This window comes from Symphalangus syndactylus, chromosome 22 (genome assembly GCF_028878055.3).
Source record: "Symphalangus syndactylus isolate Jambi chromosome 22, NHGRI_mSymSyn1-v2.1_pri, whole genome shotgun sequence".
Classification (NCBI taxonomy): Eukaryota; Metazoa; Chordata; class Mammalia; order Primates; family Hylobatidae; genus Symphalangus; species Symphalangus syndactylus.
This window is the reverse complement of record NC_072444.2, coordinates 58,463,490-58,483,584: the sequence shown is the minus strand read 5'-3', so window position 1 is coordinate 58,483,584 and position 20,095 is coordinate 58,463,490. Positions and strand designations below refer to the sequence as shown.

Here is a 20,095-nt window from a genome sequence, read left to right as displayed (position 1 = left end):
GATGTTTCTCTATTCTATGTCCTTCTATCCTCCCAGAAGATTACAATGCTTATAAAGTAGCCCAAGATTGAATCCTGATCTGTTTCTAACAAGGCACCAGTGAACACAAAGCAAGGAGGATTCTAGATGAACGAGACTGTGGTAAAGCGTGGTCAGGGGAAAGGGCCTGGGTATGGGGGGATGGTGGGAAGGGCTTCAAACTCAAATAGCTGCAAAGGCCATGCAGGTGATATAAATAATGGAAGCCTGCTAGGAGTGAGAAAAACAAAATCAGCTGCATGATAATGGAACTGCCGCTGGATCGCATTATGGTAGCGATAGCAGGGACTCATGAGTGTAGGCGAACTGGAGAGCGGGTCCTGTTAAATATCTGAAGGTTGTAGCTGTTGCTTAGCACCAGCAACTGTTGCAGAAAAGAAACTGATTCTGTGTTTTATTTTTTTCAGTTACTCAAAACAAAGCTGAAAATGTTGATTTTTAGGCAGAATCTCTCCATTTTAAATGCTCGTATTTTTTTAAAAGCATTTCGTAAGCTGACCAAAATATATCTGATGGCAAACAAAGCCTGTAGAGTTGGTGCTTTGTGATTTCTGGGCATACTGTGTCTAAGAGTTTTCCAGGTTCCTAGCTGATCAAATCTGATTTCTGCTTCCTTGATGTTGCTCCACAGTGATCCTTGTCACTTGTCCTTATGCATTCAGGGAAACATCTCTCTTTCATCTTCTTTACACCCACCTACACCTACCACCCGCATCAATCCTCGTCATTTCTCACACTTGCTCTAAGAGATTGTACCCAAGAGGATATCCCCAAGTGCACCCGAGAACAGTCTGGGTAAACCCTGCTGGTCATGAGTGTTTAGAAATGTCCCCTGAGGCTCAGGAAAGACATCTTTTAATTAAGCTACACTTCTGACTTTAATTATTGTCTAGACTAGGATTTTTTTTTTTTTTTTTTTTTTTTGGCAAGCCTGTAAATACATGCGTGGGGACTGGGTGATACAAATCATTCAGCTTTTCTACACTTAGAAGGAATTCAACCAGAAGGTGCCAAGGAAAGTTCAAAAGGCGTATGAGCAAAGGTGCAAATCTCCATGTTAAATCCGCAAACTAGATTAAACACTTGACTGCTGCCTTGAGCTGAAATAGACAGAGGTGTATTCCATCCTAGTTTCTCAGGGAGGCTCACAGCAAAGGGAACATGTGCATCGAGCTGACTCACACAACGTTTCGTCCAGTGAATGTTCTAGTATGTCTTTGGAGGAGTCTGACTTTGGAGATAGTTCTCTTCATAATCCATCTTTGGGCAAACTTATAATGTTTCAGAACGTAATGCTTTCCTATTTATAAAGTGTTTTTTTTTTTTTTTTTTTTTTTTTTTTTTGAGACGGAGTCTTGCTCTGTCACCCAGGCTGGAGTGCAGTGGCACAATCTCGGCTCACTGCAAACTCCGCCTAAAGTGTTTTTAATCATGATTCTCTGTTGAAAATTTTGAAAATACCACAAAGTATATAAAAGAGGGTTTTTAAAAATTACATGCAATCCCATCACCCAGAGACAGTTTTGTAATTTTGGTGTATGTTATTCTAATCTTTTTGCTGTGTTTTCGTGAAAAACAGATAAGCAAATGCACACACACACAAAATAAAGAAAACATGCTCTTGGCTTTACATAAAAAAATTGAATATCAATAATTACACTTTGTGATAAATTCAGTCTACATAAATAAGCAATAGGAAAAAAAATAGTGAGTGGCGAGACCACAAGAAAGTCAGAATCCAACAGGTAAGAAAGAGAATGAGCAGCATTTTAAGTGCATTTTGACTGAAGGGATAAAGGCGAGGGTAGGCAGAACCATTTGGGCCCTTGGAATACAGTGATGACAGGTGAGAATACAGGTGAGACACATGTGGACGCAACTTACAGCTCCTGTGAGAAATAGAGAGGATTCTTACAAAAAAATGTGTTAGTCCAATTGCTTTGGGTAGGAGGAATCCAGCCTGAGCCCCCTTCCATTGGTCATGCTATCTCCAATACTTTCTGCCTCAATCAATCATTATCAATAAAACAAAGAAATCTAAAATATTTTGAGCATTTACTACATGAAAAGGCTTATACATGTATAATATGCATATATAATATGCATTTTAAAACATATATGCAATGGTTAGATGCATATATTTTATGTATGTTCACCATTATGTATATACTCTCATTTAAATTTTTAATAAGTTTATTGAGGTATCAGTCACATACCACTTGAAAGATATAATGCACTGGTTTTTAGTATTTTCACAGAGTTTGGCAAACATTAGCACTATGTAATTTTATGACATTTTTATCACTCCAGAAAGGAACCTTGTACACATTAGCAGTCACTTTCATTCTCCCCTGAATCCCAGTATATTCTGAATACTAAGCCCTTTTCACATATGCAATTTGAAAATATATTCTCCCATTCTATAGCTTGTCTTTTCATGTTCTTGATGGTATCCTTTGACAGGCAAAATTTTAAATTTTAATTAAGTCCAATTTCTCTACCTTTTTCTTTTGTTGCTTGTGTTTTTGTTATTATTTCTAAAAATAAAAGTTCTTTGCTTAGTGCAAGGTCATTAAGATATACTCTTATATTTCTTCTGGAAGTTTTATACTTGTAGCTTTTATGTTTACATCTGTAGTCCATTTTGAGGTAATTTTTGTAGATGGTGTGAGGTAGGTAGTGTTCAGCTTTATTCTTTTTCGTGTGGATATCCAGTTTTTTCAACATCATTTGTTGAAAAGACCATTATTTCTCAATATATCTCAGTTTTCATCAACAGTCTAATGAGTGAGGAATTATTTTCTCTGTTTGCAAATGAGGAAACTGAGGCTCAAAGGTTAAGTGATTAGCCTTAGGTCCTGAACAATTCTGAACAATTCCAACAGAAGAAGTAGAATTTAATTTTTAATACCAAAATTAACATCTACTATATGCCAGGTCATGGTGAAAAGAAACACAAAAAGGATATTCATCATCTGATGCCTTTAAATTTTTAAAAATTAAATATGCCCTTCCTGAGGAGCTGTCAGTGTCAAGCGAATAGTAAGCATAGTTCTTATTTTTTAAAAGCTCATAACACAATAGAAACCAAGGAGTTTCCTACAAGCGGATGACCTCAAAAGTCAGTATTTCGGGTTGCAAGGCAGCAGAAACCAGCTTAAGAAGCCACAGTCAAGGACTCAGAGAATCAGCAGGATATTGGGGAACCAGCAAACAGACAGGAGCCAAATCAAGCCCAGGGGCTCAGAAGCAGGAAGCACAGGGATTATCTCTGGACAAAGGCAGTAAGACCAGGACATCACAGTGGTTGAGAATCCTGCTGTCGGCACTGTGAGTGAGCCTGACTGCCCCTGAGCCTTTGCATCCGTTGGTCCTGATATGGAAACAGATGAGAGTGTTTGGCTGGCCGAGCTTGAGTTGTGTGCCCACTCTCCGTATCACACACAAATACCAGGGGTGGTAGATGCTGGAAATGCCCACTCCCAGGACAGCAGGGGGGCCAGTCTTTCCACCCGGATATTCCAGTTGCTTTCTTTGTATGGATGAGTCAGAGCCAAATTGCCTTCATTTTATTTTTCGTCCTCTCAATATTTCACATGACCTGTTTTCCTAATGAGATTATAATCTCCATGTAGTCAGGAACCGTATTTTACACACCACTACTTTGCAGCTCCTATTGCACCTTAAACACAGGCTTACGGGATGTATTTTCAAATTGCAGAGGATTGCCTGGGATGCCTCAGAGACCTCAATCAACCCTGCATGACTCACATGTGAGTTCTCCCCGGCCCATTTCTAACCTTAAGTAGGTGTTTCCTTCCCCTTGGCTGGGCATGCCCAGGATGTGTTTACACCCTTCAATGTTAGCCTAAATGAAACTAGGGGGTGGGGGTCGTTGAGGGTGGTTGGGGTGGATGAACTCTGTTAGGAGAGGGCTATCAGCCGAGTCATAGATTCAGCCTTGCCCATACCTTCCTATGAATACTCCCTTTATCTTCAACTCTTCAGCTCTTTGAGGTAGTTCTTTCCAGGGCTTGCTTTATCCATCAAAATCTTGTGGAGTTTTGGGTTCTTTCCCTTGTTTACCATCAGGGTTCAGAACTGGTTGTCTTTTCTGCTTTACTAACCCCCAGGGGGATGAACGAAATCCCCCAAATAGCTGAGCTCTGACTCAGAGTTTTTGAGAACCTTCTCCCTCAGCCTTTCCTAGCCCGCTCCACCATTTCCCACAGTTCGTGATGCCCGCAGGTCGTGTGATTCCATCACAATAAAAGAATCTGAGGCTGCATTGCAAAGTAACTTCAGGTTCTTATTTTAATCACGTGTATTCAAGGTGAAGGCTGCTAGTCATCATGAAAAGCATTAATTTGTTGTTGTGTCTTGGCCTGCTAAGCTTTTCTTGTTCTTCAAACTGTTGGCTGTAATGTCTCTGACTTTTCCGAGAAAGTAGATGTCCACCATTAGTCACTGGAAATTACAGGCAGTTTTCCTAAGGAACAGGAGGAGAGAAGGCCATGATCAGGGAAGATATTAAGCACAGTTTTTATTTAGTGAAATATTCGCAAAGGTTGCATGCTAAAAGGGTATTTTCATCTTGGACAGTAACTGTTACCTCTGATTTAGTGAAAAAATATGTTAAACGAGTTTCAATGGTTTGAACACCTCCCCTTCCTCTCCAACACACATGTGGACACCTTGACCAGCAGCTGTGCTGCCAGCCTTGATCCTAGTTACAGAGGGGCATGGGCAAGGTGGGTGAGGGGAAGAGGACTGGGGCACGCAATGAAGTGTTTCGTGTTGGTGTCCAAAGAAACAAAATTGTTGTGTGATGGTGGTGGTAGCATTGGGAGAATTTGGTGGGCAAAACATCCCTTCTTTGTTAGGATTTGAATCTAAGAAATAAAAGACATCTCCAATTGAGAAGTTTGGAGACTATTATTCTAAGTGAAGTCACTCAGGAATGGAAAACCAAACATCGTATGTTTTCACTGATATGTGGGAGCTAAGCTATGAGGTTGCAAAGACATAAGAATGATACAATGGACTTCGGGGACTCGGGGAAAGGGTGGGAGGGGGACGAGGGATTAAAAGACTACAAATATGGTGCCGTGTATACTGCTTGGGTGATATGTGCCCCAAAATCTCACAAATCACCACTAAAGAACTAATGTAATCAAATACCACCTGTACCTCAATAACTTATGGAAAAATAAAAAATAATAATAATGAAATAAAATCCTCTCTGTTTATAGAATCCCAACTAATGGAGAGAATCCCACCCTTAGTGCATTTATTTTAGTTTGAAATTAGATTGTTGGCTGACAATAATCCTTTACTCCATCAAGACAAGAGCCTTACAAATGCCATCTCTGTCTGGAAAGAGAGGAAGCTCTGGAGCAGGGAAGTGGTGTGTGAGGACAGGAGGAGAGGGGATAGGAGTTTATCTTTATTGTTCCCCCATGACCACTTTAGGCTTCTTTCTTCTCACTTGGAAGTCACTCTCCAACCCCCATGAACTAGGAAAGTGTCTCCTGTCCCATTTTTCAGATCTGGTACATGAGTCTTTATAACAGGATTCCGTTAATACTTACGGAGCACTTAGCGAGTGTCAGGCACTGTTGTAACAGCAAACCATAATAATAGCTACTGTGTTAGTGTTCACCATTACCATGTTGTATTTTTTGCCTAATTTTCTCCTCAAAAGATTTTTTTTTTTTTTTTTTTTTTTTCCCCACATGGGACAGTTGAGGCTCTGAGAGGCTGAATAACTTGCCGCAGGTCAAATAGCTTGGCGGTAGAGTCAGGAGCTGAACTCAGGTCTGGTTAACTATAGAATCTATAGCAGCATTTCATCCATTAACTTTTAATGTGCTCTCTTTTCCTTCTTTTAAGGTGTATGTTGTGTGTTTGAACAGGGGGAAGGAGATAACATTAAAACATTTGAAAATCCATGAGAAGAAATGTCTAACAGCAAATCTGACAGAATGGAGGAAAGCTAGCAATTGAGGGATCCCCTGGGAATGACATAATCTCAGAGCCTAGATTATTACTTTTGGCTGCTGAACTCTGTCTGCTATGGTACCATCCCTCTGGCCTTGAGTGCACAGGAAGAACCTCTCCAAGCTCTTTTGGCTCCATGTACCTTGAGACCTCCATCTGCTCAGCTGCCCATTAGAACTATAATATGTGCCTCATAAATGAAGTCTTTGAAATTCTGCTGCCAACATCTATTGCTACTAAGTTTCAGCAGCTGCTTTTAATTTTGGTGGTGCAATTCTCCCTGTTAGAACCACTGGTTGCATTGCCTATTATCTAAAAGAAGACACTTAAGGTCCCTCCTCATACCCTTTGAGGTCAGATTTCTCCCTGGTATCAGAAGGAAGGGCAAGGTAAGGTTCCATGCCCTAAAAACCTGATTGATGGGATGCCCCACTAAAGCCAGCTCCTGAATCTATCACAGACCTGTACTGGATATCGGTGGGTGTCTAAGGTAAAGCTGATGGAGAGTGCTCAGTCATAGGGTGGAAAGTTCAATCTCTCCTAAGTATGTACGAGGCTCTGTTCTCTCTTGACATCCTGTATCACTCCTTGGTCCTAGTCTAGTGTTTCATTCTAACTTAAAACCACATCAAAAAAGAGAAACTAAATCAGAAACAAATTCTCAATATGGGCCTTAAAGCTTATATTGATTTAATATAATTGCATCTCTAGGAAAAATGTCTACCCTGGCCTTACTTGGTTGACTACATCAGCATGCGTGTAGTGTTTGTGTGGAGAGTGAGCAGACTAGGAGAAGTGAATAATTTCACAGCAGAGTGCAATCACTCAAAATATTGAGGAAGTTGCTGCATTTGGGAGACTATTTCTTCATAAAATTGCCATGATATCACTAGCTACAGAAGTAAATAATTTCCTTTAATTTCCTCATTTCACAATGTAGGAGTTGAACCCAAGGAAAGAACCAAATGATTGAATGATGGTCAATGTTTCCCTACAGTTGAAGTTCTCAGCCAACAGCAGCTTTGATTGAATTAGAGTGGTTAACTCAGTTGAATTGCCAAGGCATCTCCAGAGTATCCAAAAACAGCCGAATTAGGAAGCTCTTCTATGTAAAGAAGATGGGAAATATGGAAGGTGGTTCCTTCACCAATTACACTTGTCAAACTATCCCTCATGTCTATTACCCATCACAGGGGCACTCAGTCACTCATTCAAAAATTATTAAGTACCAACCACGTAGCTGGTATTGTGCGAGGTGCTGGAATGGCTTTGCAAATATGCCATAGTCATTTTCCCCAAAAACTTACAATCCAGTGGACCATTAGGAAAAGATAAGACACGAGTCACATAGCCTAGAATCTACATAAAGTTTGCTTTCCAGGGAGAGCCAAAGGATGGATGTGGAGCCTTTGGTGCAAAGTGGAAACTCGTTACCCCTGATCCAGGAATGGGAAGAGGTTGGGAATAGGAACTTCTATTTATGTCATCTTGATAATCCTTAGTCTACAGATTTGAGGAATTTATTTATTTATTTATATATTTATTTGAGATGGAGTCTCGCTTTGTTACCCAGGCTGGAGTGCCGTGGTGCGATCTCGGCTCACTGCAATCTCCGCCTCCTGGGTTCAAGTGATTCTCCTGCCTCAGCCTCCCAAGTAGCTGGGATTCTAGGCGCCCATCACACCCAGATAATTTTGTATTTTTAGTAGAGATGGGGTTTCACCATATTGGCCAGGCTGGTCTCGAACTCTTGACCTTGTGATCCACCTGTCTCGGCCTCCCAAAGTGCTGAGATTACAGATGTGAGCCAGCGCGCCCGGCTGAGGAATTTATTGAACTTGCATATGATGTAGTAAAAATGATGTCGGATGCCAAAACCCGAGAACTTTGGGTCTAGTCACTCCCCCTAAAATACCTTACTCCACCAATATTTCACCTTCAACAAATTCTCAAAAATAATTCTGGGTCTTAATAGTTTGATGAGTAAAATTGTAATAATAACAATACTGTACTTCCCTGAAGGTGGACAGCTAGACTACCTGATCTTCTGAATTTTCTGTCAGCTCTCAAGTCTATGATCTTTTGATTTCTGTTTTTCTCCGTAGAAAAAAGCAACAGAAAGGCTAATTTCCACAGAAGCGTTTTATTTGCTGAATTAAACACAGGCACTGCCCGTGGACATTTGGGCAGCAGCTTACAGATCTCTAGGATCTGGTCCTGGAGATTGCTGAGTTCACTTGAATCAAGTCTTTGAAATGTTTTGTAGCTTTAGGAGAAAGATTATTTGCAGAAATTTCTGCCCTCTATTTAACCATCTGAATTTACTGATGAATTAAAGGTGATTTGTAATAGGGTCATCTTGAAAGGACATTTAAAATGGATTTGTAAGATGAGATAGACTCATGTTTATTTTTGAAAGCTCTCTGGTTTCTTTTATAAAAAGGGCACTACTTAGTGCCCACTAAGTTTAGAGAAGGAAACTAGGCTTCTCTGTAGGGAAGAAAAGGAGTAGACATATTCTTTTTTCTTTTGAAGAACCTTCCCATTTATTTGAAATGAGGCATGCATCTGAGAACAATTATAGAGCAACTTGGCAATATGTTATTTAATATGCTTTGAATTGAAGGCATATGCTCCAATTATTGGCAGAGTAAAGCAGAGAATAGAGAAGAGAAGATTAAGTGGAGTTTTGAGTGTTGAAGAAGCTGATAAAATGCTTTCTTAAGGCAGCCCCTAATATTCAAATTTACTTAAAAGCCTTCAAACTAGAGTTGGATGCACAAGTTGCAGGCAGATCCTCAGGATAGGTCATGGACTAATCCCTAAAACTGGGAACATTGGGTACATAAGAGCAAGAGAGAAGTGAGGAAATTCCTCCTGGAAAAACCTGATGTGAATGAGGTACTTTTAAAACTCATTAATTTTGTGTTCATCTGCATCATTTCCCTACTGTTGATTAGGAGACTGAGGTTCAGAAAGGTAAGGTAAAATTTCAGGTGGACTTGTCAATCAATCTATGTGGATAGAACAAAGTCAGCGTGAGCGCTGACAAATGACACAGAGAGAATTGAGTGGAGATCATCAGTTCATCTTCATGCAGTCAACTAAACTCAGTGATAAAATAATAATTGGCTGAGGTTGCTACCTACTCCAACTGTACTGGAAGCAACAGAGATTTAGACAGGCAATGGATTCCAAGCCTGAGAGACGACCTGTCTGTGCTTCTTATTCCCCCAGTAGTTTTTGCAAAGTTCTTTGGCCAGAGAGAAACTGCGGAACAGCTTGAAAGCTATATAAAGCAAATGTGTAATGATGTTGGCAGTGTTCTGAAAGTAGCTACCAAGAATGCATACTACAGGGAGGAATGAAGAACCCATTTCTGGCTGAAACCCATTCTGAATGGAAAAGCTTTTAATGGACGAATTCTCCATCAATACGTTGCTGCTTTCCATTTAGTTGTTATTGTCCACTGTTTTATTTGTAAGTCTTCATGCATTTATGTACATGACTACATTGGGAGGCAGTGGAAAATTGTTTATGAGAACTCTGTGTTCTTTCTTAAGGAATGAATAACTATCTAACTCAACATACTACACCCTCTTCCGTTGCCTTGGGACTATCACTTGCTATATTTAATATGTAACACATATTTTTTTCCCTATTAAATTTTGAGAACTTGATATTCCCGATTCTGTCTTTCCTGATTAGAAATTACAGGAGTGAATCTCCATCTTTGTATTTTAGTTTGTGACTATAAGAACCAAACTTTGTATACTTATCAGGTGCCTTTAACAGCTTTTGTGAAAAGGTGAGTCACTAAGCCATTCCTGAATAGTCTTGTGGACTTGTCAGATCAAGAGACTATTTCCTTGAGGCCATGCTCTCCCACTCAGATTTCTCATTCTCCTGATTTCTGAAAATGTCTCCAATAGTTGCTCCTGCCTATGGGCCATGAACTCCTAAGATGGGGAGGGAGATGCAGTTATTTTGAAGAGCAGGTAAATTCACAGAAACCCCAACCATTGAAAGGATAATGTCCTCAAGATTCATCTATGTCATCACATATTGCAGGATTCCCTTTTATTCAGGCTGAATGATATTCCATTGAATGCATATACATGTTTTCTTTATTCATACATCCATCATTGGATATATAAGTTGCTTCTACATCTTGCCTAATAGTACTGCAATACACATGAGCCTGCTAATATCTCTTTGAGATCCTGATTTCTTTTGGATAAATACAGAAAAGTGGGATTGCTGGGTCATATGGTAGTTCTATTTTTTTATTTTTGAGGAACTTCCATACTGTTTTCTATATTGGCTTTATTATGTCACATTTTCACCAACAGTGTGCAAAGGTTCTATTTCTCCACAGCCTCACTAACATTTTTTGTTGTATTTTTGCTGATTTTTTAAAATAATAGCCATCCTGAAAAGTATGAGGTGATCTCTCATTGTGGTTTTGATTCGAATTCCTCTGATGATTGGTGATGTTGAGCACTTTTTCATATAACTCATGGCCATGTGTATGTCTTCTCTGGAGAAATGTCTATCCAAGTCCTTAGCCCATATTTTAGTCAGGTTATTAGTTTTGGCTTGTTTTACTTTTGTATAGCAGGAGTCCCTCACATATCTTGGAGATTAACCCCTTTTCCAATATATGATTTGCAAATATTTTCTTACATTATGCAGGTTACCTTTCACTCTGTTGATTGTTTTGTTGTGCAGAAGTCCAACTTGTCTATTTTTATTATTGTTGCCTGTGTTTTTGGTATCATATGAAATCATTATCAGGACCAATGTCTTATTTCCTCTATGTTTTTCATTTAGGAGTTTTACAGTTTCAGGTCCTACATTTCAGTGTTCAATCCATTTTAAGTTGATGTTTGTGTATAGGGTAAAACAAGGATTCAATTTCATTCTTTTGCCTGTGAATATCCAGTTTTCCCAACACCTTTTGTTGAGGAGACTTTCTTGATTCTGTATTCCTGGTACCTTTTTTTTTTATTTTTTATTATTATACTTTAGGTTTTAGGGTACATGTGCACAATGTGCAGGTTTGTTACATATGTATCCATGTGCCATGTTGTTTTGCTGCACCCATTAACTCGTCATTTGGCATTAGGTATATCTCCTAATGCTGTCCCTCCCCACTCCCCACACCCCACAACAGTCCCTGGAGTGTGACGTTCCCCTTCCTATGTCCATGAGTTCTCATTGTTCAATTCCCACCTATGAGTGAGAACATGCGGTGTTTGGTTTTTTGTCCTTGCGATAGTTTACTGAAAATGATGGTTTCCAGTTTCATCCATGTCCCTACAAAGGACATGAACTCATCCTTTTTTATGGCTGCATACTATTCCATGGTGTATATGTGCCACATTTTCTTAATCCAGTCTATCATTGTTGGACATTTGGGTTGGTTCCAACTCTTTGCTATTGTGAATAGTGCCGCAATAAACATATGTATGCATGAGTCTTTATAGCAGCATGATTTATAGTCCTTTGGGTATATAGCCAGTAATGGGATGGCTGGGTCAAATGGTATTTCTAGTTCTAGATCCCTGAGGAATCGCCACACTGACTTCCACAATGGTTGAACTAGTTTACAGTCCCATCAACAGTGTAAAAGTGTTCCTATTTCTCCACATCCTCTCCAGCACCTGTTGTTTCCTGACTTTTTAATGATGGCCATTCTAACTAGTGTGAGATGGTATCTCACTGTGGTTTTGATTTGCATTTCTCTGATGGCCAGTGATGATGAACATTTTTTCATGTGTTTTTTGGCTGCATAAATGTCTTCTTTTGAGAAATGTCTGTTCATGTCCTTTGCCCACTTTTTGATGGGGTTGTTTGTTTTTTTCTTGTAAATTTGTTTGAGTTCATTGTAGATTCTGGATATTAGCCCTTTGTCAGATGAGTAGGTTGCAAAAATTTTCTCCCATTCTGTAGGTTGCCTGTTCACTCTGATGGTAGTTTCTTTTGCTGTGCAGAAGGTCTTTAGTTTAATTAGATCCCATTTGTCAATTTTGGCTTTTGTTGCCATTGCTTTTGGTGTTTTAGACATGAAGACCTTGCCCACGCCTATGTCCTGAATGGTATTGCCTAGGTTTTCTTGTAGGATTTTAATGGTTTTAGGTCTAACATGTAAGTCTTTAATCCATCTTGTATTAATTTTTGTATAAGGTGTAAGGAAGGGATCCAGTTTCAGCTTTCTCCATATGGCTAGCCAGTTTTCCCAGCACCATTTATTAAATAGGGAATCCTTTCCCCATTGCTTGTTTTTGTCAGGTTTGTCAAAGATCAGATAGTTGTAGATATGCAGCATCATTTCTGAGGGCTCTGTTCTGTTCCATTGATCTATGTCTCTGTTGTGGTAACAGTACCATGCTGTTTTGGTTACTGTAGCCTTGTGGTATAGTTTGAAGTCAGGTAGCGTGATGCCTCCAGCTTTGTTCTTTTGGCTTAGGATTGACTTGGCGATGAGGGCTCTTTTTTGGTTCCATATGAACTTTAAAGTAGTTTTTTCCAATTCTGTGAAGAAAGTCATCGGTAACTTGATGGGGATGGCATTGAATCTATAAATTACCTTGGGCAGTATGGCCATTTTCACGATATTGATTCTTCCAACCCATGAGCATGGAATGTTCTTCCATTTGTTTGTATCCTCTTTTATTTCATTGAGCAGTGGTTTGTAGTTCTCCTTGAAGAGGTCCTTCACATCCCTTGTAAGTTGGATTCCTAGGTATTTGATTCTCTTTGAAGCAATTGTGAATGGGAGTTCACTCATGATTTGGCTCTCTGTTTGTCTGTGATTGGTGTACAAAAATGCTTGTAATTTTTGTACATTGATTCTGTATCCTGAGACTTTGCTGAAGTTGCTAATCAGCTTAAGGAGACTTTGGGCTGAGACAATGGGGTTTTCTAGATATACAATCATGTCATCTGCAAACAGGGACAATTTGACTTCCTCTTTTCCTAATTGAATACCCTTTATTTCCTTCTCCTGCCTGATTGCTCTGGCCAGAACTTCCAGCACTATGTTGAATAGGAGTGGTGAGAGAGGGCATCCCTGTCTTGTGCCAGTTTTCAAAGGGAATGCTTCCAGTTTTTGCCCATTCAGTATGATATTGGCTGTGGGTTTGTCATAGATAGCTCTTATTATTTTGAGATACGTCCCATCCATACCTAATTTAATGAGACTTTTTAGCATGAAGGGTTGTTGAATTTTGTCAAAGGCCTTTTCTGCATCTATTGAGATAATCATGTGGTTTTTGTCTTTGGTTCTGTTTATATGCTGGATTACATTTATTGATTTGCGTATGTTGAACCAGCCTTGCATCCCAGGGATGAAGCCCACTTGATCATGGTGGATAAGCTTTTTGATGTGCTGCTGGATTCGGTTTGCCAGTATTTTATTGAGGATTTTTGCATGAATGTTCATCAAGGATATTGGTCTGAAATTCTCTTTTTTGGTTATGTCTCTGTCAGGCTTTGGTATCAGGATGATGCTGGCTTCATAAAATGTGTTAGGGAGGATTCCCTCTTTTTCTATTGATTGGAATAGTTTCAGAAGGAATGGTACCAGTTCCTCCTTGTACCTCTGGTAGAATTTGGCTGTGAATCCATCAGGTCCTGGACTCTTTTTGGTTGGTAAGCTATTGATTATTGCCACAATTTCAGAACCTGTTATTGGTCTATTCAGAGATTCAACTTCTTCCTGGTTTAGTCTTGGGAGGGTGTATTTGTCAAGGAATTTATCCATTTCTTCTAGATTTTCTAGTTTATTTGCATAGAGGTGTTTGTAGTATTCTCTGATGGTAGATTGTATCTCTGTGGGATTGGTGGTGATATCCCCCTTTTCATTTTTTATTGCATCTATTTGATTCTTCTCTCTTTTGTTCTTTATTAGTCTTGCTAGTGGTCTATCAATTTTGTTGATCTTTTCAAAAAACCAGCTCCTGGATTCATTAATTTTTTGAAGGGTTTTTTGTGTCTCTATTTCCTTCAGTTCTGCTCTGATTTTAGTTATTTCTAGCCTTCTGCTAGCTTTTGAATGTGTTTGCTCTTGCTTTTCTAGTTCTTTTAATTGTGATGTTAGGGTGTCAATTGTGGATCTTTCCTGTTTTCTCTTGTGGGCATTTAGTGCTATAAATTTCCCTCTATACACTGCTTTGAATGTGTCCCAGAGATTCTGGTGTGTTGTGTATTTGTTCTCGTTGGTTTCAAAGAACATCTTTATTTCTGCCTTCATTTCATTATGTACCCAGTAGTCATTCAGGAGCAGGTTGTTCAGTTTCCATGTAGTTGAGCGGTTTTGAGTGAGTTTCTTAATCCTGAGTTCTAGTTTGATTGCACTGTGGTCTGAGAGACAGTTTGTTATAATTTCTGTTCTTTTACATTTGCTGAGGAGAGCTTTACTTCCAACTATGTGGTCAATTTTGGAATAGGTGTGGTGTGGTGCTGAGTAAAATGTATATTCTGTTGATTTGGGGTGGAGAGTTCTGTAAATGTCTGTTAGGTCCACTTTGTGCAGAGCTGAGTTCAATTCCTGGATATCCTTGTTAACTTTCTGTCTCGTTGATCTGTCTAATGTTGACAGTGGGGTGTTAAAATCCCCCATTATTATTGTGTGGGAGTTTAAGTCCCTTTGTAGGTCACTCAGGACTTGCTTTATGAATCTGGGTACTCCTGTGTTGGGTGCATATATATTTAGGATAGTTAGCTCTTCTTGTTGAACTGATCCCTTTACCATTATGTAATGGCTTTCTTTGTCTCTTTTGATCTTTGTTGGTTTAAAGTCTGTTTTATCAGAGACTAGGATTGCAACCCCTGACTTTTTTTGTTTTCCATTTGCTTAATAGATCTTCCTCCATCCCTTTATTTTGAGTCTATGTGTGTCTCTGCACATGAGATGGGTTTCCTGAATACAGCACACTGATGGGTCCTGACTCCTTATCCAGTTTGCTAGTCTGTGTCTTTTTTTTTTTTTTTTTTTGAGATGGAGTCTTGCTCTATCACCCAGGCTGGAGTGCAGTGGCACAATCTCAGCTCACTGCAAGCTCCGCCTCCCGGGTTCATGCCATTCTCCTGCCTCAGCCTCCCAAGTTGCTGGGACTACAGACACCCGCCACCACGCCCGGCTAATTTTTTGTATTTTTAGTAGAGGCGGGGTTTCACCATGTTAGCCAGGATGGTCTCGATCTCCTGACCTTGTGATCCGCCCACCTCGGCCTCCCAAAGTGCTGGGATTACAGGCGTGAGCCACCGCGCCCGGCCCAGTCTGTGTCTTTTAATTGGAGCATTTAGCCCATTTACATTTAAAGTTAATATTGTTATGTGTGAATCTGATCCTGTCATTATCATGTTAGTTGGTTTTTTTGCTCGTTAGTTGATGCAGTTTCTTCCTAGCCTCGATGGTCTTTACAATTTGGCATGTTTTTGCAGGGGCTGGTACCGGTTGTTCCTTTCCATGTTTAGTGCTTCCTTCAGGAGCTCTTTTAGGGCAGGCCTGGTGGTGACAAAATCACTCAGCGTTTGCTTGTCTGTAAAGTGTTTTATTTCTCCTTCACTTATGAAGCTTAGTTTGGCTGGATATGAAATTCTGGGTTGGAAATTCTTTTCTTTAATAATGTTGAATATAGGCCCCCACTCTCTTCTGGCTTGTAGAGTTTCTGCTGAGAGATCAGCTGTTAGTCTGATGGGCTTCCCTTTGTGGGTAACCCGACCTTTCTCTCTGGCTGCCCTTAACATTTTTTCCTTCATTTCAACTTTGGTGAATCTGACAATTATGTGTCTTGGAGTTGCCCTTCTCGAGGAGTATCTTTGTGGCGTTCTCTGTAGTTCCTGAATCTGAATGTTGGCCTGCTTTGCTAGATAGGGAAGTTCTCCTGGATAATATCTTGTAGAGTGTTTTCCAACTTGGTTCCATTCTCCCCATCATTTTCACGTACACCAATCAGACGTAGGTTTGGTCTTTTCACATAGTCCCAAATTTCATGGAGGCTTTGTTCATTTCTTTTTATTCTTTTTTCTCTAAACTTCCCTTCTCACTTCATTTCATTCATTTCATCGTCCATCAGTGATACCCTTTCTTCCAGTTGATTGCATCTGCTACCAAGACTTATGCAATCTTCGCGTAGTTCTCGGTACTTGGCTTTCAGCTCCATCAGCTCCTTTAAGCCCTTCGCTCCATTGGTTATTCTAGTTATCCATTCATCTAATTTTTTTTCAAAGTTTTTAACTTCTTTGCTATTGTTTTGAATTTCCTCCAGTAGCTCAGAGTAGTTTGATCGTCTGAAGCCTTCTTTTCTCAACTCGTCAAAGTCATCCTCCGTCCAGCTTTGTTCTGTTGCTGGTGAGGAACTGTGTTCCTTTGAAGGAGGAGAAGTGCTCTACTTTTTAGAGTTTCCAGTTTTTCTGCTCTGTTTTTTCCCCATCTTTGTGGTTTTATCTACTTTTGGTCTTTGATGATGGTGATGTACAGATGGGTTTTTGGTGTGGATGTCCTTTCTGTTTGTTAGTTTTCCTTCTACCAGACAGGACCCTCAGCTGCAGGTCTGCTGGAGTTTACTAGAGGTCCACTCCAGACCCTGTTTGGCTGGGTGTCAGCAGCGGTGGCTGCAGAACAGCAGATTTTTGTGAGACCACAAATTCAGCTGTCTGATAGTTCCTCTGGAAGTTTTGTCTCAGAGGAGTACCTGGCGGAGTGAGGTGTCATTATGTCCCTACTGGAGGGTGCCTCCCAGTTAGGCTACTTGAGGGTGAGGGACCCACTTTAGGAGGCAGTCTGTCCGTTCTCAGATCTCCAGCTGAGTGCTGGAAGAACCACTATTCTCTTCAAAGCTGTCAGTCAGACACGGACATTTAAGTCTACAGAGGTTCCTGCTGAATTTTTGTTTGTCTGTGCCCTGCCCCCAGAGGTGGAGCCTACAGAGGCAGGCAGGCCTCCTTGAGCTGTGGTGGGCTCCACCCAGTTCGAGCTTCCTGGCTGCTTTGTTTACCTAAGCAAGCCTGGGCAATGGCGGGCGCCCCTCCCCCAGCCTCGCTGCCTCCTTGCAGTTTGATCTCAGACTGCTGTGCTAGCAATCAGCCAGACTCCGTGGGCATAGGACCCTCCGAGCCAGGTGTGGGACACAATTTCCTGGTGTGCTGTTTTCCAGGCCCATTGGAAAAGCGCAGTATTAGGGTGGGACTGACCCGATTTTCCAGGTGCCGTCTGTTACCCCTTTCTTTGACTAGGAAAGGGAACTCCCTGACCCCTTGTGCTTCCTGAGTGAGGCAATGCCTGGCCTTGCTTTGGCTCGTGCACAGTGCCCTTCACCGACTGTCCTGCACCCACTGTTTGGCACTCCCTAGTGAGATGAACCCGGTACCTCAAACAGAAATGCAGAAATCACCCGTCTTCTGTGTCGCTCAGGCTGGGAGCTGTAGACCGGAGCTGTTCCTATTCAGCCATCTTGGCTCCCCGCCCCCCGACCTGTGCTTCCTGGTACCTTTTGTTTGTTTGTTTGTTTGTTTGTTTGTTTATTTGAGACAGAGTCTTGCTCTGTCACCCAAGCTGGAGTGCAGTGGTGCAGTCTCAGTGCACTGCAACCTCCCTTTCCTGGGTTCAAGTGATTCTCCTGCCTCAGCCTCCTGAGTAGCTAGGATTACAGGTGTCCACCACCATGCCTGGCTATTTGTTTTTTTTTCTCTCGCTCCAGAGATGGGGTTTTGCCATGTTGGCCAGACTGGTCTCAAACTCCTGACATCAGGCAATCCACCTGCCTCAGCCTCCCAAAGTGTTGGGATTACAGGCATGAGCCACCACACTCAGCCTCCTGGAACCTTTAGTAAACAACAGGTGACCCCATATATGTGGATTTATTTCTGGCTGTTCTGTTCTATTCATCTATATGTTTGTCTTTATGTCAGTGTCATGTTGTTTTGGTTATCATAGCTTTGTAATATATTTTGAAATCTGGAAGTGTAATACTTATAGATTAGTTCTTTCTCAATATTGACTTGGCTATTCATGGTCTTTTGATGTTCTCTATGAGTATTATGATTGTATTTTCTATTTTTGTAAAAAGTACCATTTGACTTTTGTTAGATATTAGATTGAATCTGTAGATCACTTCGAGTGCCATAAACATTTAAACAATATTAAGTCTTCCAATCCATAAACATAGGATATCTTTTCATTTGTATCCTCTTCAATTTCTTTCATCAATATTTTGTAATTTTATGTACAAAATTCTTTCACCTCCTTAGGTCTATTCCTAGGTATTTTATTCTTTTCAGTGCTATTGTAAATGAGATTGCTTTTCTAATTTCCTTTTCACGTAGTTTGTTGTTAGTGTATTGAAACACAATTTATTTTTACATTAATTTTATGTGTCTTATAACTTTACTCATTTCTTTTATTAGTTTTAACAGTTTTTTTTGTTGTTATTGTTGGTGTCTTTAGGCTTTCCAGTGTATGAGATCATGTTATCTGCAAAAGGAGACCATTTTACTTCTTCCTTTCTAATTTGGATGCCTTTTGTTTCTTTTTCTTGCTTAATTACTCTGGCTAGTACTAAGTTAAATAGATGCAGTGAGAATGGGAAATTTTGTCTTGCTCCTGCTTACCAGTGACTATGATATTAGTCATGGACTTTTCACGCATGTGCTTTATTTTTTTTATTTTTATTTTTTTTTGAGGCGGAGTCTCACTCTGTCGCCCAGGCTGGAGTGCAGTGGCGCAATCTCGGCTCACTGCAAGCTCCGCCTCCCAGGTTCATGCCATTCTCCTACCTCAGCCTCTCCGAGTAGCTGGGACTACAGGCGCTCACCACCACGCCCGGCTTAGTTTTTTGTATTTTTAGTAGAGACGGGGTTTCACCGTGGTCTCCGTCTCCTGACCTCGGCCTCCCAAAGTGCTGGGATTACAAGCATGAGCCACCGTGCCCGGCCCTCACACATGTTCTTTATTATGTTGAGGTAATTTCCTTCTATTTCCAGTCATTGAGAGTTTTTATTATTAAGAGGTGTTGAATTTTTCCAAATGCTTTTTCTATGTCTATTGAAATAATTATATAATTTTAATCCTTTATTCTATTAATGTGGTGTAGCACATTAATTGATTTTCATATGTGGAGCCAACCATCCTTTTATCCCAGAAATAAATCCCTCTTGGTTATGGCCTATGATCTTTTTAATGTGCTGTTGAATTGGGTTTGCTGGTATTTTGTTCAGGACTTTTGCATTTATATTTATCAAGGGTAGTGGCCTGCAATTTAATTTTTTTGTGTTGTCTTTCTCTGGCTTTGGTATCAGGGTAATGCTGGCCTCATAAAAATCGATTTGGAAGTATTCTTTCCTCTTCAGTTTTTTGAAAGAGTTTGAGAAAGTTTGGAATTAATACTTTAAAGTTTGGTAGTATTCATCAGTTCAGTCATCTGGTCCTGAACTTTTCTTTGTTGGGAGATTTTAATTACTGATTCACTCTCCATACTAGATACAGGTCTGTTTAGACTTTCCATTTCTTCATAATTTCATCTTGATAGGTAATATGATTCTAGGAATCTATTAATGTTTTCTAAGTTATCCAGTTTTTTGGCATATAGTTGATTATAGTCGTCTTTATGAGCCTTTTTATTTCTGTGGCATCAGTTGCAATGTCTCTTCTTTCATTTTTGATTTTATGTATTTGAGTCTTTCTCTTTTTCTTAGTCTAGCTGAGGGTTTGTCAATTTTGTTGATCTTTTCAAAACATAACTTTTGGTTTTGTTGATTTTTTGACTGATTTTCTATTATTTATTTTGTTTATTTTTGCTCTCATCTTTGTTATTTCCTTCCTTTTGTTAACGTTGGACTTTTTTTTTTTCTAATTCCCTTAGGTTTAAAAAGTTAGATGATTATTTGAGATTTTTCTTCTTTTTAAATACATTAGAAGCATTTATTGCATCATTAGCTTCCCTTTTAGTACTGCTTTTGCTGCACAACGTAAGTTTTGGCGTGTTGTGTGTGTGTTTTCATTTTTCTTGAGGTATATTCTAATTTTCGTTTTAATTTCTTTTTGAATAGT

General features: G+C 39.9%; 1 protein-coding gene across 2 annotated transcripts in view; it reads left to right on the top strand.

The window, feature by feature from the left end:
- NCKAP5 (NCK associated protein 5) overlaps positions 1-20,095 on the top strand; it is a 1,005,982-nt gene that overhangs the window by 12,559 nt on the left and 973,328 nt on the right. The window contains exon 2 of one of the 2 annotated variants that reach the window (XM_063630959.1): positions 3,761-3,812. The exons of the other annotated variant lie outside the window; for it this stretch is intronic. The gene's annotated coding sequence lies outside the window, so the exon portion shown is untranslated. The remainder of the gene's footprint in view (positions 1-3,760; positions 3,813-20,095) is intronic. 2 annotated transcript variants of the gene reach the window in all.